General features: G+C 39.5%; 1 protein-coding gene across 4 annotated transcripts in view; it reads left to right on the plus strand.

Annotated features, from left to right (window-relative positions):
- Positions 1 to 25,327, plus strand: part of LOC124794789 (serine/threonine-protein kinase N) — a 317,306-nt gene that overhangs the window by 166,601 nt on the left and 125,378 nt on the right. The window lies entirely within an intron of this gene.

Consider the following 25,327-nt stretch of genomic DNA (forward strand, 5'->3'; position numbering starts at 1 on the left):
TCTTTTCTGGCCTGGAGTTTCTAATAAAGAATGACCTGGTGTTGCTTCTTCACTCGCGCTTTCCTTTCTTTCCTTCTCCTTGCCAATTCTCAGCACCATTGATCGATGAATGTTAAGTGCAGCAGATGTTCTGTCCATCACCCTTGTAACATCTAAAATTGGACCGCCATTATTGCACTCGAGTTCAAAATAACTGCACACAGTGTACACAAATTCACGACCTTGGCCACGGATCAGAATTCCCTTTCCACAGTTCGTTATCTTCGCAGTTGGTGAATACCTTCTGGGATGATCTCTTTTATTGTGAATCTCGTATTCAGACATGCTGCACAGTTATTATCAATGCAACACCAACACAAAAACACTCATTCACAACACCTGAGCACAGCAGAACACTTCAAGGAGAAAAAATAACGCTTCACAAACAGAGGCAATGAATGCACAAACAATTGAAGCATGATACCATTTGGTACGGCTTGCCTTCAGCGAGGCAACAGGGGCGCTTTACCGACCAAACCTCTGGCAGCGTGGTAGGGAAAGCCTTCTTGCCATTGGTGTTACCTGGGCAACAGCGTTCTGTCCCCTCCGGTGAGCCAAACGTCAAAACTCACAACTAATTTTAAACACACTATAGTATCACATCTCGAAGGGGAACTAAAAAACATGTACCTCTGGGCTGGAGCATGTGTTAAGAGCTGTGGCTGAAGTTTAAAAGAATAGTTGACCACACTCTGGGTAGGTATGTAACAGTGACTTCTGCATAATATTTATAAAACAAAGCATAGGTCCTTAAATACTGAATGACACAAATTTGACAGCCAAAAGGGTGATGTACGAGGCCTTCAGTGACTTAACATAGTAGAATCTTATCAAAATATCTTTAAAAAAACCCAAGGAAATTCTGGTCATATGTAAAGGCTGTCAGTGGCACCAAAGTTAGTGTCCAGACACTCGAGTACAAATCAGGAACTGAAATTTAGAGTAGAAAAGTTACATCGGAAGTGCTGAAATCCATTTTCAAATGTATTTTTACAAAGGGAAATCCAAGAACATTGTCCCAATTTTTCTCCCACCATTACAATACACATAGTTACATTGAGAAACAGAAGAAATTGTTCAAACTGAACAAAGCTCCAGGCTCCAATGGAATTCCTGTCAGATTCTATACCAAATTTGCAGCAGAGTTAGCCCTTCTTTTAACATTGATATACTGTAGATCCTTTGAACAATAATACGTGCCCAGTAGGTGAAAGAAAGCCAGATCACACCCACTTACAGGAAAGTTAGCCAAAGTGATCCTCAAAACTTCTGACTTCCATTTGTTGTGGAATTGTTGAAAATACCAGTAAGCCCCCAATTCTTTAAAGAATTGAACTCTCATGTATAAAACAGCTTCAAACAACTGGTTACTTCGGAAATAAGTCAGTATGTTAAATATTTGACTTTAAGCTTGTAAGCGAGAAAAAAATGTGCTTGAAGTTTGTTGAAAGTCGCTAAGTGCTCTCATTATCAAACCCTTGGGTGAATATAGTCTGGATAATTTACACTTCATATTAAGCAGAAGCTAGTTTTTCACATATAATAAATGTTTATGACACCATTTCTCCTGGACTGCGTATAATACAGAGATATAATTCTTTGCTGGTACATTCAGTGGTATACGGTATACGTAGATACTATCTGCAAAGAATGTTGCGAATAGAGTTAGTAGTAAAGAAATAATAAACTAAAACATCATGTCTGATGCAAAAATTTGCTATATGCCATTTTAAGTGAAACTAGTTTTTCAGGCTACTAAACATTTATGACGTATATCCCCTGTACAGTTAACATATGCTGAGGTGACAAAAGTCTAACGATAGCAATATGCAAACCTACAGGTGGCAGTTGTATTGCATATTCAAGCTATAAGAGGGCAGTGCATTGGCACAGCCATCGTTTGTACTCAGGTCATCTTATGTGATAATGGCTGCACAATGGGAATTAACAGACTGAACGTGGAATGGTAGTTGGAGCTAAACATATGGGACTTACCATTTCAGAAACCTTTAGAGAATTTAATATTCCGAGATCCCCAGTGTCAAGAGTGTGTGAAGAATTCCAAAGATCAGGTATTACCTCTCACCATGGACAACACAGTGGCCGCTGCAGAAATCAGTGTGGATTGTATAATAGACGTACCTGTTAGGACAGTGCGATGAAATTTGGTGTTAATGGATTATGGCAGCAGATGACCTATGCGAGTGCCTTTGCTAACAATATGACAATGCCAGCAGTGCTTCTCGTGGGCTTGTGACCATATTGATTGGACCCTAGACAACTGTGGACTGGCTAGATGTGTCTTGATTTCATTTGGTAAGGACTGATAGCAGGTTTCAGGTGCGGTGCAAACCCCGTGAAGCCGTGGAGCCATGTTGTCAGTAAGGCACTGTGCAAGTTGGCGGTGGCTCCATAATGGTATGGGCTGTGTTTACATGAAATGGACTGGGTCCTCTGGTCCAACTGAACCAATCATTGACTGGAATTAGTTATGTTTGACTACTTGGAGACCATTTGCAGCCATTCATGGACTTCATTTTTGTGGATGACAATGAACCATGTCACAAGGCCACAACTGTTCACAGTTGTTTTGAAGAGCATTTTGGACAATTCAGGTAACTGATTTGTCTGCCCAGATCCATCCGACAAGACTCCCATAAAACATTTATGGGATGTAATTGAGAGGTCAAATAAAATCCTGTACCAGCAACACCTCCACAATTATGGATGGCCATAGAGACGGCTTGGTTAAATATTTCTGCAGGGGACTTCTAATGACTTGTTGAGTCCATGCTTCGTCGAGTTGCTGTGCTATGCCTGGCAAAAGGTGGTCTGACGTGATATAAGGAGGTATCCCATGACTTTTGTTGTCTCGGTGTAATTCAGTGATACATGTAGATACTGCCTGCAAAATGTTTTTGCCAATGAGTTAATAATAAAGAAATAATAAATTAAAACATTGTACCTGTTGCTGACATTTTACTCCATGAACAGTGAAAATGTATTTTTTTTGTTTCATCATAGTGTGTGTATGGGGGGGGGGGGGGGGTGCAGTGAGGAAGGGTTTTGAATTATGTATAAATTTTGTTGGGCGTCGCTAAGTGCTCTCATTTTCAAATAGTGGATGGAGAAAGTCAATGTATTTGTGCTGTCAGTCGCGTTATCTCAAGACAAACATACAGTAATACTTGTCTTATTGTGTTAAACTTTTTACTTAAGATTGTAGCTTTTAATGATTAAATTAAGACAGCATTTTAATTCTTTTAAAGTTTTCTCAATAATTGCATGAAATATTGAAAGCAAAATTTTTGTTGAAACCTGGGAGTCATCATATGCCCAACCTGCAACTGCTACCTGTTTCCGGAATAGTCGTGTTAGTAATAATATATGGAGCGTGCTGAAAAGTAATTTCTCTGATTTTTTTTATGTGAAAACTCTTAAAGCTTTTTAAATGAAACAAACTGTATTAACATTCTACATCTTTATTCTTGATGTCTACATGTTTATTTCTCAACATACGTTACCTTCACAGCACTTGTCTGTGGCCTGGCATTATCATGCTGAAGGATCCAAGAGTGGATGAAGTCTTTTGAGTTTATGCTTTCAGTTCTATGAAGGATTACAGCATGCTGTTTCTCAGGCACCAACATAGTTACATTACACACTGCCACCTTACGTGTTACAATTCAAAGCCTTCTAATGACAAGTCATATAGGGTGTCAAACGAAATTTGTGTCTAGATTAAGGATTTTTTGAGAGAGAGAACACAGCGTGTTACCATGGATGGACAGTCATCAACAGACATGAAAATAACTTCAAGTGTGTCTGAGGGAAACATTACTGTTCATGTTGTTTACTTTAGTGACCAGTCAGACAACATCAATAGAACTGTTAAACAGTATACTGATGGTGCAGTTATGAAGCTTTATCTTATAAAAGGTGCACAAATATTCAGTTAGGTCCTTGCAAGATTTCAGAGGTTTTCAAAAATTGCCAGCAAGCTTTAAATGTTGAGAAATGTAAAATTATGCTGTTCACAAAACTAAAAAGTCATAGTGAATCACAGTTTATAAAGGAAATAGCTACCAAAACTTTCTTGCAGACAGTACTAGAATACTGCTTACAATACATCTTGCTCTGACAACAGTTGGGCCTAAGTGTAAGTATGTGAAATTGGTTAGCCTGAGAAACACAAATAAAGCTTTGGTACAAAAAAATTGGTTACACTGAACACTAACTGCTAATTTTTTATTCATTTCTAGTCATTGTACCAGATAGGGGTAAAACCTGAACTGACACAGGGTTGAAGATAAGATGCCTCCTGTCTCGTGAAAGTAACTAGTATTTAGTAAGCTACATTTATATCTACAAACACACACTGCAACTGACAGTGTGGTGCATGGCAGAGGGTACCCTGTACCATTACTACTTGTTTCCTCTCCTGTGTCACTCACAGATAGTGTGAGGAAAAAACAAATGTCTATATGCCTCTGTATGAGCCCTAATTTCTCATATCTTATCTTCGTGGTTCTTGTGCGCAATTTGTGTTGGCAGCAGTGGATCATTCAGCAGTCAGCTTCAAAAACTTATTCTCTAAATTTTTTCAATAGTGTTTCTCGAAAAGAATGTTGATTTCCCTCCACTGATTCCCATTTGAGTGCCCAAAATATCTCCATAACAAATCAAGTGAATTGTTATGGGGATGCTTAGGGCACTCAGATGGGAATCAGTGGAGGGAAGTCACAAATCTAGCAGCGTGCCTCTGAGTTGCTTTGATGTCTTTCACCTTTCCTACAACAATCCTGAGATGCTCATTCCATTTCATATTGCTTTGCACCATTATACACAGATATTTAAATGACATGACAGTATGATTTAGGACACTACTACATCTACATTTGTATCTACATGGCTACTCTGCAAATTACACTTAGGTGCTTGGTGGAGAGTTCACCGAACCACCTCCATAATAATTCTCCATTATTTCACTCCCAAATGGCACACAAAAGAAATGAACACCTGTGTCTTGCCATGCGAGCTCTAATTTCCCTTATTTTGTTATGATGATCGTTTCTCTCTACTTTGGCTAGCATCAACAAAATATTTTTCTAAGTGTTCTGCCAATTAAAGATAGTCTTTGGTTCACCTTCTCCACAACATGTTCTATGTGTTCTTTCCAATTTAAGTTGCTAGTAGGTATTAAGTTGAATTTATGGCCTTTAGATATGACTGATTTATCATATAACTGAAGTTTAACGGCTTCTTTTTAGCACTCTTGTGGATGGTGGATGACGTCAAGTTTCTCATTATTTAGGCTCAACAACCAACTGTGGCTGTGTTTCGTGTCATCCCGACACTCTATGCATGCAGTCTCCCTGTTGGTTTAAATGAACTAATATTTTGAAAGCATTTTGATCTTCATACTCTGGCATATACTTAGAAATTTTAGACTATATTAAAGAATTGAAACTGGCCAGTTCTGTTATCCACGTACATAATTTTGTAGAGTTGGGAACGAATTTGGTGAAAACAATTTTGTTAACTTTCAGTAAATTTATGGCCATTGTGCCCTCTGTAAAAAATACAAAGAAGTAATGAATTTTAAATCTGTTGTATGAGAGTGTGCGGCTTGCTGGCATAATTATTTTTTTGTTCTTGAAAGCTGGTGCATGGTTATGGAAATAATCCTTTAAAAAATTACAAACAGTAATGGTTTTCATTCAGAAAAAGTGAAACTGCGTGTAGGATTTTGTGTTAAAAAAGAGAAGAAAAGAATTTTCTGTCAAGAATTCATGCATTACCTTGTAACAGTCTTTAAGTCAATGGCTTGAAAATATCTGCTGTTGATAGAGAGGAGAAATTAATAAAATAAAATAAAAACAGTGCAGGAAATAATTAAGTGAATCTCGACATATTAACAAAAACAATATATTGATGAAAATATTTTTTTTATGTAGATAAAAAAATTTACTCACAAAGTGTCAGTAGGAGAACACACACACACATAAAGGTTAACGAAATTTGCAAGCTTTTGTAGCAAGTGGCACTTTCTTCTGGCAGAAGGGTTACAGCAAAAGGGAAAGGGATGAAGAAAAAGGACTGGTGAGGTTTAGTACATGGGGGAGAATTTGAAAAAGCTGCCTATAACCATGGGTCAGGGGAGATAATTCAGGAGGGAAGAATTACTTACGTAAGAGGCTGAGAACTAAATACTGCCTCGGTATTTGAGGCAAAAGTATTTCTTCAGATACAGACTGCTTCAGATGCAGACACTTTTACAGCAATGTATCACCATTTTCAGCTCAGCCTTCACTGAACATAATTAACCTACCAGCCTAGTTCAGAAGCAGATTTCCTGGGTCATCACATCCAATCCTGGTACTGCTGATCCCACCAAACAACAACTTAGGAGCACAACTTTTGTCACTCAGCATTATCCAGGTCTTGGATGTACTAGTCAGTTACTTAAAAACGCTGTGATTTCCTGATATGAGATCTGCCTGATATTTTGCCCACCACCTAGATTAAAATAGCTTTTTGTCATTGTCACTCCCCCCCCCCCCCCCCCCCACCACCACCACCACCACCACCACCACCACCACCACCACTCCCCAACTGAATCTCTACAATATCCTGGTTAGACCCTATGCTCCTCCTGTACCCATTTCCCTACCTTATGGTTTCTACTGTTGTGACTGTCCCCACAGTAATACTTGCGCTATGCAACCTTCTAATACCACCTACACAAGCACTGTAACAGGCAAAATGTATGCTATCGAAGGGAGAGCTACCTGTGAAAAGACACATGTCGTGTACTAGTTGTTATATAAGCACTGCCGGCCTTTTACATTGGTATGACTTCCACCAGTTTATCAGTCAGAATGAATGGACGTAGACAGAGGGTTTACACTGGCAGACACTAGCTTCTCATCACTCTGCAGGTGGTAACTGTTAAAGACTCTTTGTAAGTTCTTCGTGAAGTGACTTACAATGCTTCAGAGGAGCAGCACAGGGCCACCTTCTACCTGTGCTCCACAGGGCCACCTTCTACCTGTGCTCACTTCAGTACACAAAATTTGTCGAGTAGACTGGAGAGATTAAATACTTGTTAATACTAAGTAATGATTTATAAATTGGATAAACTAATGACACTACAAACAAACAGAAATTGCATACAATAATGGGCATGGTGCAAATAAAAGATATTGACAGTAGAAGGTTAATGGAAATTTTGAAGACCATGAAAAAAGTTAGGGTTGATTTTGCACATATTTTCACTGACAAGGGGACCTCCCCATCGCACCCCCCTCAGATTTAGTTATAAGTTGGCACAGTGGATAGGCCTTGAAAAACTGAACACAGATCAATCGAGAAAACAGGAAGAAGTTGTATGTAACTATGAAAAAATAAGCAGAATATACAAACTGAGTAGTCCATGTGCAAGACAGGCAACATCAAGGACGATGTCAGCCCAGCAGTGCCGTGGTCCCGTGGTTAATGTGAGCAGCGGCGGAGCGCAAGGTCCTTGGTTCAAGCCTTCCCTCAAGTGAAAAATTTAATTTTTTATTTTCAGTTTATGTCACAAACTCTTATGTTTTCATCACTTTTTTGGGAGTGATTATCACATCCACAAGGAAACCTAAACAGGGCAAGGTAGAAGAATCTTTCTACCCATTCACCAATTGTACAAGTTAGGTGGGTCCACAACATATTCCTGTCATGTGACGCACATGCCATCACCAGTGTCGTATAGAATATGTCAGACGTGTTTTCCTGTGGAGGAATCGGTTGACTATGGCCTTGCGATCAACTGTTTTCGGTTCCCATTGGAGAGGCACGTCCTTTCGTCTACTAATCGCACGGTTTTGCGGTGCGGTCGCAAAACACAGACACTAAACTTATTACAGTGAACAGAGACGTCAGTGAATGAACGGACAGATCATAGCTTTGCGAAAATAAAGAAAATAAATTTTTCACTGGAGGGAAGACTTGAACCAAGGACCTTCTGTTCCGCAGCTGCTCTCGCTAAGCACGGGACCACAGCACTGCTCAGCTTACGCTGTCCTTGATGTTGCCTATCTTGCGGATGGACTACTCAGTTTGTATATTTTGCTTATTTTTCCATAGTTCGACAACTTCTTCCTGTTTTCTCGATTGATCTGTGTTCAGTTTTTCAAGCCCTATCCACTGTGCCAACTTATAACTAAATCTGAGGGGGGTGCGATGGGGAGGTTCCCTTGTGAGAATAAATTAAAAAGCGTCAATATTTATAAGACCGTAAGTCACCAGTAGCTGTAAAAATTGTCATAGTACAAATGAGTCAATACTGGTAATATTTGATTAGGCCTGTGAATTTAAAACTACACTTATTTTAAATAATTCTCCATTCTAATCCTTTGACTTTTACTTTGGATAAAGTTTTTTAATGCATTTAACAAATATGTTTGTGGATGTGTTTAAAGTCACTTAATCGGTGTGAGGTCTGACACTGTCGTGGAAAACCAACATGGGTGTACTCGTGATCTTTATGGTTCTGATGTTCGAACTTATTGAAGAATATCTGTGCGGTAATAGTATTAATTGCCTAACATAACTTTAGGAAATAGACTGAGAGTGTTATTAAATATTCTTTGTGCACTTTTCGCATTAATTCTCCCTAAAATTCTGAGCATTTGACAATATCTGCCATTGTGTTCATACGGAAAACAACCGCCTGTCATAGAAGTAATGCAGTCACATGGGAGTAAATGATATAGCAGAGCACAATGCAGCGAGAGATAACATCAGCACCACAAATGATGCATATTATGCAGTGTCTTTGTTTCCATCATGGTATATAATACAGGACATATTCCTGTGTAGTCTTTTAGGATCAAGTGACATCTATGACTCGTTGCTGAGTGTGTATTAAAACTCTTGATGCACTTTTTATGAGTAATTTACACAGTTCATTCATGGTTGCATTCCAGTATTATGAAATATTGGTTGGAACACGTTTGTTCAAGCCAGATTCTTTGCGTATTAGATATGCGATGAAGACTGCCTTTCAACTGCCCAAGAAAATCAGAGTAGTTTAACTTATTGTTTAACGATGGCAATACTGTGTTTTTGAAAGCTGGTTGGTTACAGTATTGTTATGTTCAAAAATATGGTCATTGCTGCTCTCGACAAGATTAAGTGTGAACCAAAGTTAAAATCAGTAAATTGTAAAATCTTTCTCCCTCTTGTCTTCTCTCTCTTCCACCTGTTTCACCATTATTCAGTTGCAGGCATTTGCAGGTTTCCACTCAATCACATATAATGTAATCTGTTGAATATCACCTCAGCCAAAACCATATTATAAAACTGTAAGGAAAAAAGTTCAATATAAAGTTAAAAAACAAACCATCATGTATGCACAGCTTACTGATCACTTTCAAAGACACAGGGTTAGGAAACCACTTGTCTTCTCTGAAGGTGAAGCTCAGACAGCTCAAAACACTATATATCACATTTCTCATTGCCAACTAAAAGAGATTTCATATTTCTTGATTTTGCTGAAGCTGAGCTCTTACTGCAATATAAAACCATTATGTTAAAATACAGGCCACTGAAACAAGACACTCCTCATAAAGTTCAGTAGAGAAGAAAGTCATGTTGTGGAAACATCCTCTAGACTGTGGCTGAGCCATGTCTCCGCAATATCCTTTCTTCCAGGAATGCTAGTTCTGCAAGGTTCACAGAAGAGCTTCTGTGAAGTTTCCCAGGGTAGGAGACGAGGTACTGGCAGAATTGAAGCTGTGAGGACGGGTCATGCTGTGAGGATGGGTCATGAGTCGTGCCTGGGTAGCTCAGTAACTCTTCAGCTCCATTTCCTCTGGATCATTTACAAATCCCACAACTCACGATCATCCTTAATGGATATTGAGTTGATCGCATGAGCTTGTTCCATTTCTGTGACAAACTACACCGTGGACTGCCGTGAGCTCAGTGTTTGTCGCCAGTTGCTGAATAAATGTTTTGCTGACATGTTACCAATAACGTTGAAGGTAGTAGATAGGTTCTCTCAGTAGTTCTAATAAAGCCCTATGACGTATTGAAGAGTCTTACCATGAGATTTTCCTAAAGTGGGAGCAGTTTTAATTTATCATCAGGTGTGAATTGTAGGAACTGCACAGAATTATTAAAACTGAGAATAGTGCTTTCAGGGATAACTGAAGGAAATTTTAAAAAAGTCAACACCTTTGGATAAATGAATACAGACTGTTTGCTATGGTGAAGATATAAAATGTGCTCTTTTCATCAGTTCCTCATATCTCTAGGAAGTCAAATTCTATTTGTAAGTAATAGTTTGAAGGCTGGATGTGGGGCAGCAACAGCCAGTACTTTGACACTACAAATATTTCTTTATTCATTGTATTCTACAGAATTTATGAGTGTATGTACTCATCATAGTAATCGAGTAGCTGCTGTGCAAAATAAGACTGTTCTGTACTCTTTTCTTCAAAACAGTTGAAATGTATGATAAGAAACTAAGCTGCAGGTGGCCAAACAGAATCATGTTCATCATGAAGAGGTCATTAATGCTGCCCAGTATCATTTGCTGCCTTATATGGAAAACGCTGATGTTCACATGATGTGACAAATGAAAGCAAACTTGATTATTTGGTGAGCAAAACAACAACAAAGTAGGCCAAGAACATTTGTGTTAGTTTGTGGTTAACATGCTCTTTCTGCAAAGGAGGAATTCAGATCCAAATGTAAATTTCGCCGTACATGACCCTAAGAAATTCGCATAACAATATTATGCTTATAAGCCAAACTTTATGAAAGTTTTTTAACTGCTTTCTTATTGATTTGCTGATGTTCAGATGATTAAGATCACATATTGCTAACCATAGCTCAGAAAATTATGTATCTTTGCACCAAAACGTAAACATTGTTGTCTGATAAGTATGAGCATACTAAAACAAAAAGTGTTGATTGAAAATGAGCTGTACTAAAATGCCATAAGAAGACACATTGCATCAGTACAAGATATTTCTTTTTCATGACCTGTTGTGCGCTGCAAATTTCTGATGAAAATTACAGACAGTGCTGTGAGCTATGATTTCAATGATATTATGTTGAATTTGCAGCATCAGTTGAATATACTATTTTTTCACTACCTATCTTGTTGACAGGAATACTCTCTCTGGAATTCTGAAGGTAACAGTTGTAAGATACGTGGAGTGAAAGGCTATTTACAACTTGTACAGAAGTCACGGGGCAGCTGTGGGAGTTGAGGGGCATGAAAGGGAAGTAGTGGTTGAGAAGGGAGTGAGACAGTGTTGTAGCCTATCCATTATGTTATTCAATTTGTACATTGAGCAAGCTGTAAAGAAAACCAAAGAAAAATTTGGAGTAGAATTCAAGTCAAGGGAGAAGAAATAAAAACTTCGTGAGATTAGACAATGACATTGTAATCCTGTCAGAGGCAGCAAAGTACTTGGAAGAGTAGTTGAACAGAATGGACAGTGCCTTGAAAGAAGGATATAAGATGAACATCAATTAAAGCAGAATAAGGCTAGTGAAATGTAGTTGAATTAAATCAGGTGATGTTGAGGGAATTAGATTAGGAATCGAGACACTTAAAGTAGTAGATGAGTTTTGCTATTTGGGCATCAAAATAACTGATGATGGTGAAAGTAGAGAGGATATAAAATGTAGACTGACAACAGCAAGAAAAGTGTTTCTGAAGAAGAGAAATTTGTTAACATCAAATATAGAGTTTTAAGTGTCAGGAAGTCTTCCCTGAAAGTGTTATTTGAAGTCTAGCCACATACGGAAGTGAAACTTGGACAATGATAAGTTTAGAAAAGACGAAAATAGGAGCTTTTGAAATGTGATGCAACAGAAGAATGCTGAAGATTAGGTGGGTAGATTATGTGAGTAGTGAGGAGGTACTGAATGGAACGGGCGGCAAGAGAAATTTGTGGCACAACCTGCTCAGAAGAAGTGATAAGTTGGTTGGACACATTCTCTTATTCTAGTTTATTAAATTAAAAACAAGTACATCAAATTATCACTCATCAGAAGAGGGGGGAAAAAAACATGAAGCTGTTATACTTCAAGAGGTTAAGCATCTCTACATTTTTAAAAATAAATCTTTCTTTAAGAGATAAAATGTCTCTGTAGATGCTGAAGCTTGTTTTTTGACATCAGCAGAAACCGATAAGTCAAACTTTGTATTCACTCAGAATGACAATTCTACAGATGTTGCAAATTCCTCAATATCCGGATTCTTCTGAAGACTACAACAACACGACACAGAGCTTTTAGTAGAATCTTCTACAGGGCAGAAGATTCACGTCTTATTCTTTCCGTAGAGATTCACAAGCCCAGTGAAAGGTGTGGACCAAGCATGTCACATGCTTCAATGTAGGGAACAAAGGTTTAAGTTGATTAACAGCTGAAACTGTGTATGTAACCACCAGAATTGCTTTAAACTGAGATACCACTAGGTCAAAGTTTTGGGTAGAAGTGATTGATTGCATTACTGTACGGACATTGGGTTTCTGTAGGGCATACATTTTTAAACAATAACTGGTGTTCTATGTCTGCGATATGACTGTCTAACTTCTGGTGAATATCACCTATCCTTCCGGTGCTGTTTCATCTTTTCCTTCAGGTGGAGTGCTGGCTTCTTGCTGTGAATATAAGGAGCCATTCGCACTACACCCAGATGACAAAAGTCATGGGATACCATTTAATGTAACGTTGGACCTCCTTTTGCCCAGTCTAGTGTAGTAACTCAACGTGACAGGGATTGAACAAGTCACCAAAAGTCCCATGCAGAAATATATATAGCCATGATGCTTCTGTAGCCATCCATAATTGTGAATGTGCTGCTGATTGACTTTTCAGTTATGTCGCATACGACGGGACTCGTATCTGGCGATCTGGGTGGCTAAAAATCATTTGCTCGAATTGTCCAAAATAGTCCTCAAACCAAGTGCAAACAATTGTCCCAGTGACATGGCGTCTTGTCATCAGAAAAAGAAGTCCGTGAATGGCTACAAATGGTCTCCAAGTAATCGAACATAGACATTTCCAGCCAACGATTGGTTCAGTTAGACCAGAGGACCCAGTCCATTTCATGTAAACACAGCCCACTACATTACCAAGCCACCAACAGCTTGCACAGTGCCTTGTTGACAACCTGGATCCATGGTTTCATGAGGTCTCTGCTTCACACCCGAAACCTACGACCAGCTCTTACCAACTAAAATCATAACCCAAATATCTAGACCACAGTTTTGCAGTTGTCTAGAGTCCAGCCGATATGATCACAAGCCCAGGAAAGGTGCTGCAGGCGATGTCGTGCTATTAGCAAAGGACTTGTGTCGATCACCTGCTGCCATAGTCCATTAGCACTACATTTCGCCGCATAGGTCTATAGGATATGTTCGTCGTACGTCCCAAATTAATTTCTGCAGTTATTTGATACGTTGTTGCTTGGGTGTTAGCACTGACAACTGTATGCAAACGCCGATGCTCTTGTTGTCTAGTAACAGCATCACAAAAAAAGGCCCTTTGCTTGCAGAAATTGAGGTAGAAGCTTTTTTTATCATTTGTATATAGTTGAGCATATGTTGATTCCAAGATTTTGACAGCCAAAAGAAACAAAGAAATTTTGGCACTTTTTTCAGGTTTTTGCCCATTGCTGGGAAGCTATGTATCCTATTGAAAATGTTACACATAGCAGAATGAATTTTGCATCGAATAGCCTACTTAAAATGTCAAAATTGGTGCAGCAGTTGTCAAAGTTCGCTATTTATACCAACTTGGCTAAAAAGTCGGCTCCAATGTCTGTAATTCAAAAACACCCACTCAAAATGAAAAATGTCCAGTTACCAAAGCTGTAGAGCATGAAATTTCCTGTTACAGAATCATCTAGTTTTTCAGTTTTAGACATTATTAAGCGTTCATACACTTTAAACCAAAGTAATTCCATTTTGCTGCTCTTTTTGTAAATCCAAGCTGTCCAATGAAATGAAATTTCTAATAGGAACACGCAAATGTGCCACACCTTCGGGTGTAGAGGTATCTATAGGTCTCGCTCGATTCTGCAAACAGCCGAGGTTGCCATCCCCTCAAGGCTGGGGTTCAGAACTTCTTGTGTTTTGCAAAATTCTTGTCCTCATTTGAATTTACTTCCGTTGCGCAGTCAGTGCATTTAAAATGAGTGCTCTGGATCGTATCGAGGGTGTCTTATATGTGATGGCAATTAGGCAATTGGTGATGTGGTTACAGTGAAAGGGAAAGGATTGGAATCGCTACTACCATCCAGTATGGTTAAGAAAATTGCAGCACATCGTAAGTTATTAACTGGTCTGGCTGAAGTTGAAGTGCACAGTGCTTGTCAGAAGTAGTACAATAACCCAAAACTGATAAGATCGCCTTTGACTAAAGGCTCTGCATCGTCAACGTCAAATCTTCGATCATACAAGAAAGTATTTGATTTTAATAAACACTGCTTTTGTTGTGGCGTGGAAATTGATGCTAGTTTGGGGTAACTTAGCAGCCTTAGATATGCAAAGCAAAATATTGTTCATAAAGCAATGAAACTTCAATTAACAGATACTGTTGTTGAGGTTGCTGAAAGGCGAGGTGGTGACTGGGCTTATGAAGTGTTGGAACACACCAGTAATGAGGACTTTTGTGCTAAAGATACTCAGTATCATAGTTTGTGTCAGAGAGATTTTTCCTGACTAATCAGGAGTGGAGGAAAACGAGGGAGTCCTCGATCTACAAACGTATATCAAGCAATGGAAATGATTTCTTCCTTTACCCAACAATCGGAAGAGTGTCAGTTTACTTTGCAGGAGTTAAAAGACCAAGTAATGTATGGCTGGGAGACAGATGTAAGGACCATAAAAAGTTGTCTCTTCCGGAAGTATGGAGAAGAAATAATGATTGTTGACAGATATAAAAAGAGCACAGTAGTGTGTTTCAAAAGCACAGGCTATAATATACTGTCTGATAATTTGTATCACAGCAAGCCATCACATCCATGAGAAGAGCGACTGAGAATTGTACGCCCTGCTGCAGATATGTTTCGTGAGGAGTATGATACATTGCAATGCCCACATACCTGATTATTTCTTGCCAGATGTCAAATCAGCGATATCTGAATATGCCACCATGTCTTTGAGTAGTTTACTTTGAAAAACGAACTATGAACTCTAGATAAATGGAAAAAAAAGTATGTTGCTTTGTTAGCTGCATTGATTTCTACAGAAAGGTTACGGTCATTTCTATCTTCACTATTGATTAGGCTCAGTACATTTGTATTTAAAAGGTTCGGGTCAAGACTATTATCGATGCTCGTAGTGCAATTGCATTCGCATCTTCATCTATGGAATCTTCCATATTTGAGACGTCCTCGATTGCACGACCTGAGCATCCTAACATAACCAGTGAAGGATTCATCCAACTCATCTCTGATAATGCCAATTTTAACATTTGCACTGTAGATTCTGACAAGAACGTTTATCTGGAAAGAAGACGTTCAATTTCTGAAGTTTTGCCTACCCAAATGACGCTTCGCAAAGGGGAATGAAGTGCTCTGAAAGATCTCCTCATTTAAAGATACAAGGTTCTTCATCAGACATCATTTACACGATGAAGATACAAATTCTGCAGTCGCACAGGAGACGTTTCTTGCAAATAAGAGCAACAAGAACCACTTGCTTTTGATGCTCGTGAGGAAATTTGAGGATGGAGGTATTCAAGTGCTACAAACTGAAGACGATGGAGAGTCATTAATTGTAGAAACAGCTATTTCCTAAGTTACTGAGTCTGACAACGTGTCAATTGCAAACGAGGAAATTGGCATGTTTGTTTTCCTAACGGGTCGAGGAAACAACTACTTGTCTATCCATTAACCAGGAAGAGGGAAATCAGCAAGTGTGTGGTACTCCAGTAATTCTGTCACAGTCGATCCTGCATTTGCCCTTTTCAACAATGCTTTCAAAGGATGAGATACCACATCCTCCTTTTTTTGGTCAAGGGAAAGGAAAATTACTAAACCTTTTGGAGCAACAACCACAGTTCAAAGTGCAAGGTACTGAATTTGTTAAACATTCAGTCTCTCAAGACTTAATAGCACAGGCAGGAGAAGAGCGGACGTTAGCACTGTATTGGAATTCCAACTGCGTGACTTTGGACAAGCTCAAGTACGTGCTTTTTTGTAAGTCTGCCCCGAGAAAATCTTTCAGACATGAAAGGCTATTGCCAACATCGGATGCGCCATGGTGCCAATTATTGTGATCCTACCATCAAGTGCAATCTTGGTTGGGGAAGAAAACTGATCCATGCCAATTGGGCTGGAAGAAAAACTTACCGGGCTTGTTATCCATGATGATGACGAAAGCTGCGGCACCATACATGCTATTGAAGATGGTTTCTTGCATATGCAAAACAGAATGCACAGCAGTATGTGGATGTCGCATAAGAGGACTGAACTGCTGCTCAACATGCAAACACTGTTGTGGTTTCTCTTGCGAGAAAGCCACAGACATTCAGCTCGACAGGGATGAGAAAGAGATAGAAGAAATTTTACAGGCCGAGGAAGTTGGTGATGGTGTCGCAGTGGATCCTGAAGATAGTATGCTGGACCAGTCTCCCGAATGACATCGGTGAAATGGAAATTTGATTAAATGTTAATCTCTGATATTTAAACTTTTTTTTAAATTTTGTCATGCCCTTTTATTTGTTCAATTGTACAATTTTTTATTGCTCATATGTAAATACACTGAAGCACCAAAGAAACTAGTATAGGCATGCATATTCAAACACAGAGATATGTAAAAAGGCAGAATACAGCGCTGCGTTCGGCAACACCTGTAGAAGACAAGTGTGTGGCGCAGTTGTTAGATCGGATACTGCTGCCACAATTGCAGGTCATCAAGATTTAAGTGAGTTTGAACGTGGTGTTATAGTCGGTGCATGAGCGACCGCATGCAGCATCTCTGAGGTAGCGATGATTGGGGATTTTCCCATTCGCACATTCCATGAGTGTACTGTGAACATCAGAAATCTGGTGAAACATCTAATTTCTGAAATCGCTGTGGCTGGCAAAAGATCCCGCAAGACTGGGACCAACGACAACTAAAGAGAATCGTTCAATGGGACAGAAGTGCAACTCTTCTGCAAATCACTGCATATTTCAATGCTGGGCCATCAACAAGTGCCAGCAGGTGAACCATTTAATGAAACATCATCGATACGGGCTTTTGGAGCCGAAGGCCCAATTGTGTACTCTTGATGACTGCGCGACACAAAGCTTTAAATGCCTCGCCTGGGCCCGTCAGCACCAACATTGGACTGTTGATGACTGGAAACATATTGCCTGGTCGGATGAGTCTCGTTTTAAATTTTATCGAGCATGTGGACGTTTACGGCTATGGAGACAACCTCATGAATCCATGGACCCTGCATGTCAGCAGGGGACTGTTCAAGCTGGTGGAGGCTCTGTAATGGTGTGAGGCGTGTGCAGTTGGAGTCATATGGGACCCCTGATACGTCTACATATGTTTCTCACTGGTGACACGTACGTAAGCACACTTCCTGGTCACCTGCATCCATTCATGTCCATTGTGCATTCTGACCGACTTGCGCAATTCCAGCAGGACAATGCGACACTCCACACGTCCAGAATTGCTACAGAGTGGCTCCCGGAACTCCCTTCTGAGTTTAAACACTTCCGCTGGCCACCAAACTCCTCAGACATAAACATTATTATTGAGCATAACTGGGATCCTTTGCAACATGCTCCTCATACCCTTAACGGATTTATAGACTGCCCTGCAGGATTCATGGTGTCAATTCCCTCCAGCACTACTTCAGACATTAGTCGAGTTCATGCTATATCGTGTTGCAGCACTTCTGCGTACTCGCGGGGGCCCTACACGATATTTGCCAGGTGTACCAGTTTCTTTGGCTCTTCTGTGCACTTGGTTTTCATTTTAACAAGCTATTCTTTCCAGTTAAGGTGTATATATGGTCCATTGATAGTGACTGGGCCAAATATCTCACGAAATAAGCATCTAACGAAAAAACTACAAAGAACGAAACTCGTCTAGCTTGAAGGGGGAAGCCAGATGGCGCTATGGTTGACCCGCTAGATGGCGCTGCCATAGGTCAAACGGATATAAATTGCGTTTTTTTTTTTTTTTTTTTTTTTTTTTTTTTTTTTTTTTTTTTTTTTTTTAAATAGGAACTCCCATTTTTATTTCATATTCGTGTAGTACGTAAAGAAATATGAATGTTTTAGTTGGGCCACTTTTTCGCTTTGTGATAGATGGCGCTGTAATAGTCACAAACGTATAAGTACGTGGTACAAACATATAAGTACGTAACATTCCGTCAGTGCGGACGGTATGTGTAAGATAAGTTCGGTGATGAGTACGCGTCGCCTGGAGTACACACCTAAAGTGTGGAACTTCTACAAGAGTGTTAGAAGTCAGTGCTGCATGCGCCCGCTCCTATTTCTGATATATGCCCAAATTATGATCGGTTGACAGACAGAAGAGGACAAAAAAAAAAAAAAACTAAATTCCTGTGCCCATCACCGTAGAAAAGTGCTCTCGAGCACAAACTAGAGGATAAGGAGGAGGAGGAAAATCGGAGGGGAGAGAGAAACAGAAAACTGGCTCTTCTTGGCCAAGGAAAACATCAGTCTGACAAATGAAAATTGCTCATAGCTCCTCAGAAAACTGATTATGAAGAGGAAAAAAAAAAGTATTTTCTCAGGGTGCAGACGTTATTTTTAAGATGGCTGGACACAGTGTGACAAATGTAAAAGAATGACAGCATAAAAACTATACAGTTAAGGTGTAGGATGTTGTTTCTGTGACCAGTTCTGAAGAATTCAACGTGCAAACTCTTGCCCTACGGAATACATAATGTTACATGCTTGTGCGCTTAAGAATATGCATTCAGTGCGGTTTTACTCTCGCTGTTATTGTGTCTGTCTTAGTAGTAAAAATGCATCTATTCTTACAATGATTAACATGTAGGGACGTAAATGACAAATGTCTGTATAAATACTTCCTTGACCGCGTGATCGTACCCGAAAGTCCCTTGCATTAAACTACATTTTAAAGATTGCAGGTAAAATGTTAGATGGTACTATTAAACCGCTCACTGCATCGCTTCAGCAGTGGAAGGTGTTTCCAGTACTTAACTGGGAACTGGATATGACTCTTGGTACGCTTCTCGTAGTTACCCTTTTCAGACAGCTTGTGGATGGTGAACCCGTATTGCAACCTACTTCTATCCAAAAATTATTGTCGCTGCTTAGTAGGTAGCTTTCAAGTGTAGGAATGGTTCTTGTAGCGGTTGGATATTTGTAGAGGACGAAGCGTTGTGTGTCTTACAGTAAACTGGGACACGTGTTGCTCTACTTCTCAGAAACTCGGTAAACAACATCGGTGGCGGGCGCCTTTACAGCTTTATTCATCGGCACACCTTTTCTGATCATGTTTACTCGTACACAACAAAGCATGCTAATCTTTAGACAGGAATTTCTTTTCTCTTAACAATCAGACTCGTCCCCCGAAGTTACCAGCCGATCTCACACATCTCATTTATTTTCGTTCACTTCTCGACTTCGAATATTTTTGGGCTCATCAACAACAGTTCATCTGCGATCAGTAGTGTAAATAATGCAACCACCTGTTCGAACTCGATTAAAGGCACTCATTGTCGTTTCTTTAATATCATCACTTACGCCTTCATTAATCTTAACGCGAGTGTGCTGCAATAAATTACCCACCTGAAAGTTCAGACTGACCCATTCTGTCTCATATACGCTCGATTCTACACCACGATGTGTCGCCGTTGTCGTCAGGACGAGTGGGGGTAGTGTCTAATTCAGTTGCTCACGAGTGATTCTGGAACAGCTTTGACAACCGTTTGTAATGTAAGCGTTAATGTCAACCAGTGAATCGCCAACTGAAGAAATTATTGGTGATAATATAAACCCTTATGGTGTAGTTTCCCCCATTTAAAGAGGCTGTAAGAACTACATAAATCTCGTACAGAGGTTGGAACGTTCTCACAAATAATAAAGAATTTGCGTATTAAGGAAATAAAATACCCATATGCCGAAATTGTACGAATTTAGTATCGATTTAGAGAAAGTTAGAACACACATAGAGCAAATAAAAAAAATGTTTCAATCAAAGCACAAAAAGGCGAATATGTCCTGGACGGAGTTAGGGATGTAAAAAAAGGGAACAAGCTTTACGACGTATCTGGCAGCTTCAAAGACATTTTACTCAAAACATCTTGATATATTCGCGTTTTTTTCTTGTTAGTACTTGGTACTCATATCATGTAATATATGGTGTTATGTTGTATAACATGACACGTGCCATCGTGTCAACCAGCGTGGTTTTTGTCATGTCGTGCAGTATGACACAACATGTCATTAAAGTTTAGGATGGAAGCATCAACACCCTCGGATACTTTCTGTTGCAGACGTTATCCCACCCTGTAGGAGCACACAAGTAACAGGTGGCGTGTTTGGAGGAGAAATGGTCCCCTAGGGGAAGAAATCAACCCGCACTGGGGAAGCAGGGTTAACGCGTAAAGCTTTCACAAAAAAATGACGATCATTAATTACTTGTATTTGTCTGTCTTCTTACAAAATTTAAAGCGATTAGTACAAGTTTGAAGTATACAAAATCATCCCAGGAAACCCTATCCTCCCTCCCCCCGTAAAATCCGAACGAAGCAAGATATGTTTCGGTTTAACCGCAGGGACGCATTTTTTACTTACTTGACCCATTTTAAAAGTTTCCGAGCGTTCCGTTCACAGTTAGCTCGACTTAGACATCGGATAAAAATTATTGGATAAAAATTCGTTTTGACTTATCCATTTATCTACCTTCTTGCAAAGTTTGTACCGATTCGTAAAAGTTTAAATTACAGAAGTGGCTCTCTTCAAAAAGCTCCCAGAAAAACGTGTTCTTTTTTTGCTCGTAAAAGCTTAATATTAATTTTAGCCCAATTGAAATCTTTTGCAAAAGAAATTAATAGATTTGCAAAATTTGCCCGGGCACAATCACCGATTCGTCGTTAAAATCTTGTTTAGTCCGCAGCTCGTGGCCTAGTGGCAGGCGTTGCTGCCTCTGGATTACGCGTTCGATTCTCTCTGCCCGGGTACTGGGTGTTTGTGACGAGGATGGCCTCATCCCTTCATCCTCATCGCCATTATTCGTGACAGTGGCTACAAATGTGTAAAAATTGGACCGTGAACAAATTGAGACTTTGTACGGGCGCTGATGATGACCGCGCAGTTGAACATCCCACTAACCAATCATCATCATCATCATCATCATCATCAAACCTTGTTTAATGTACTGCAACATAACTAAAGTAAGAAAGATGTTCGACTGGCTATAGGAATAGGCGCTTGTCCAGGCTAAACCAAAAACTTCTCACCCCATGTTCCTAACTCAAATAGGAACCATGCACCAAGACCCCCCCCCCCCCCAACCGTTATTGTGCGCGCTGCCTTTTCAGACATATTTCTCATAGCGTTTCTGTGCTGTAACTATATTGACCAAATGGAAGTGCACCCAGAGCCGTTTGTCGTGAACCCCAAAATTATTTCGTCATTCAACGCGAAAGTAACACTACTTGCCTCTTCCCCTCATCCAAGCCCAGATTCTTCGAGTACTTGTGTTCATTAGGGAGGTAGCTGAATATTTTTATGTACATAAGCTGCCGCTTTCTTGCGTAAATAGTTGTCATTATTATCTCAAGCCTTAGGTTTATGATCTCCACTGCTATCCTATCCTAGGCAGTAATTAACGACAGACTTCATAAGAGATCTCGTGCCTGGTTTCTTAAACTGTTATGCACTAGAGGCTTGAGAAAGTACAAAACATAATCCTTATTTTCCAATTAAAGGTACGTATTCGAAATTTAAACGATTACTGCCTAAGTCTGAAGTTCCTCATTGGAGAGCACATAGAACAGCAGGATAAGAAACCCTCGGCTACCTTCAGAAATTCTGACTTTTCCAAGTCGTTTGAAAATTGGGCATGAAATTCTGTTGTTTATAAAACAGGCTAATGGCGTTTCCGTTATCGAGATGATTTTGGCATTTTTATTCATGTAAATAAGTATTGTGCTGAAATACAGTTATCCATAAAACAACATTGCACTGGCTGTACTCATTTAATTAGTCATCTGTTCCCTGCATTATCGGAGCAGTTTAGGACAAAATAAATTTAATTGAAACTGATTGATGTTATTGTACCTTCAAACTAGAAGCCTAAAAGAAATTAAGGAAAAATATAAGTGAATTCTAGTCAAATAGACTGTTGATGCAAAACGCCTTTCTCCCTCTCTGGTCGTCCACAGAAAAACCAGTTTCTTAGGAATCGTAACTCAAGTATGTGTGTAATTTATTTCATTTTTTAAAATATTTGACAGCGTCACGGTTAACAGCTTCGCGGTGATGCAGAGAACAAATGACATATTTAAAAGTCACATGCTGTGCTTTTTAGCCGAAGTAATTGATGCAGCTACGGAAGGAATGCCTAACCCTCAGCTAAGTGAGGATTAGTCTTGTCACATAATCTGTTGTGTTTTAGAATTCAACACTTGCTGGCAACGAGTAGTTTCCTACGTGCCGCTAGAAAGCGATGCCTGCTATATAAATTGCTTTATCTTACTTATGTTCTTCGATTTGAATGTAATAACATATAGCACGCAATAACGCAAAATACTCTACCAAGATAACACTTTCTTCCGCCGATTCACTGATAGTAAGTAGCCATGAAGCAGGAAAGTCTTGAGATTCAGTTGTGCAGTGAAAATTATGCCTGTCTGTTTTGTATCCACTTATGAGTCGTGAATCTAAGAAATTTATTCACTATAGAATTCGGGTCATTGCAGAATACTGAGCGTGATTTCTCTGTGCAGCGCTCTCGTGAACGATGGAACCTATCTCTCAGCCGATGATCGCCTGCTGTAATAGTCGTTTTGCTGATTGTTAAGGACACACGTGGAAATAGTTGTGTGTGGTAAAGTAGTATTCAACTTTATGGAAACGAAAGTGAGAGTCATTTATTCCTGCTACTTATCGTAGATGTTGCTACTAATAAATCCCGAAAGCCGGGCTACAGATTAAAGTGACCATTGATCAGTCGGACATGTGCATCGCAAGTTTCTGCTGCTGACACATTAATTGCGACTACGGAGTAATAAGTCTGTACACATTATGTATGTCATGCTTGCCTGTTTGCTACTTTCTCATACATGGAAGTATATTACTTTGTACTCTTGTTGATTACTCTCTTACTTTGGATGATCAGTTAATTACTCTTGCCAGCATTCGGTCGATAATTTTGAGCAAAACGAAAGAACTTCACTTGCCCTGACTGAACGACCTCATCGCACCAAATAGTATAGTTTTACTGAATGATGTTACATCCATATTGCTACGTGGCTCTACCGAACTGAATATGACAAAGAAGTAAATATTTCTTCTTAGGACCAGTAACAAACAATTACTTCGCATGCAGTTTCTTTGCATATGTACCGTAGTTCCCAGGACAACCAAGTGTACTACTATTTTCATTATGCAACTGTATGGTTCCCGTGTCGATATTGTTTATTGTTGTTGCTTCTGTTTATTGGAGATACTCTGTTTTCTTTTTCCTCCTTCATGTCTGACTAGTATTGAAAAGTCATAGTTCTTCACCTGTTTGCTTTATAATTCCGCAGTTTTGCATTTCCATGTATCAAAACTTAGTGGCCAGCTATACATTTTGATAATTTCCGCTGTTCCTCAAAATTTAGTATATCTCTCTCCAGCAACAGGAACACTTGACAACCAACTTCTTCATTTAATATCTAGGATGATATTCGTGCCCCTGTTAAGCAAAGTGGCACAGTAGACTGTTAATTCAGGAGGGTTCGAGGTTCAAATTCCACCGTACCATCCAGATTCAGATTGTCATAAGTCTCACAAGAACATGCCATGACATTTCCTCCGGAAGGCGTTCTTCCTGTCCACACTAATCTGGTCCGAAATTGTGACCGCTTTTATGCCGCCTTATCATAAACGGGTGAAAACCTTTACTTTCCATTAAGATGCAGATACAAACAATGGAAGTGTGCAAGCGATGTATTTTGAAACTTTCTGGCGTAAGAGGTAGTGAAACTGTTGTGGTCTTAGTGATGTAGTGATTGAAATACAAGAGCATGAGAAGTGGTCCGTTTTTTGAAGATCTATGCACCTTCCTCACGATTTATTGTGATGTAAATATGTGACACCCAGACTAATGTAACTTACGAGGGAACTCGGCAAGTGCCACAACCCGATTTCCCAGCAACTTCGCTCAGTGGAAGAGAGGTCTCGGCTTATACATAGGTAGTCGATCGTTTCTGGAAAAAAGACACTCAAAGTTTTCGAGATACTTTCCGGGTACTTCATGTACCTTGTACCGCGCTGTGTCCTCGAACAGAATGGTGGCACATAGTTCGAAACCCGATTATTGATTTTATTTTTGTTTTTCATTTATGTACTCATGTCTGTAGAAGATTACTGCACGAATGTTTTCCAGTATATGTCGGTATAAAGTTGTCCTTATTCGTCTAGTAATTGTATGTTAGATGAATGAATTTAAAAAGAAAATTATTTGAAATTGTTTTCGGTGAAATTCCTGTAGCGTATCCTGATTCACGATCAGCAATGTGATCCGTCATGCATGGTTTGCCACGAAATCATTGCCAAGGCGCGAAATCTTCAGTAGTGTTAAAGACGTTTTCCGAATGAGATCCATACGAACATATGTCCCCGTGGCAAATTTACCTTCGTGCGATGCTCGTGGTGTTAGGAATGTGTATGTTTTGAATGTTTCTACGCTCGGTATCATCCAAGGGGAAGCACCAAATCTTCCTGAAGAATAAACATATGAATAAAATATAAGAATTGATATGAGAATTTAAAGCGATTGTAACCTCTCAACATGCCATACACACATATATTATGTAATAAATTTTTGACACTTCGTGTGAAACCATTTCTAATTTTACAGTTAATACAACACTCTTGTACCCTCTTAATTTGATAAGAAATGTTCGGGTAGTAACCTCCTACGAACATGGGCAGATAAATGAAAGATAAATGAAAACAATAGAAATAAAGTTAAAAAAACGAGGTTTCGAACACTGTGCTCAAAATTAAGAAGCGGCGATGCTAACCACTGAGGCACCATAACTTCTGACGATATCGCACCGA

The sequence above is a fragment of the Schistocerca piceifrons genome, chromosome 4, assembly GCF_021461385.2.
Source record: "Schistocerca piceifrons isolate TAMUIC-IGC-003096 chromosome 4, iqSchPice1.1, whole genome shotgun sequence".
Taxonomy (NCBI): domain Eukaryota; kingdom Metazoa; phylum Arthropoda; class Insecta; order Orthoptera; family Acrididae; genus Schistocerca; species Schistocerca piceifrons.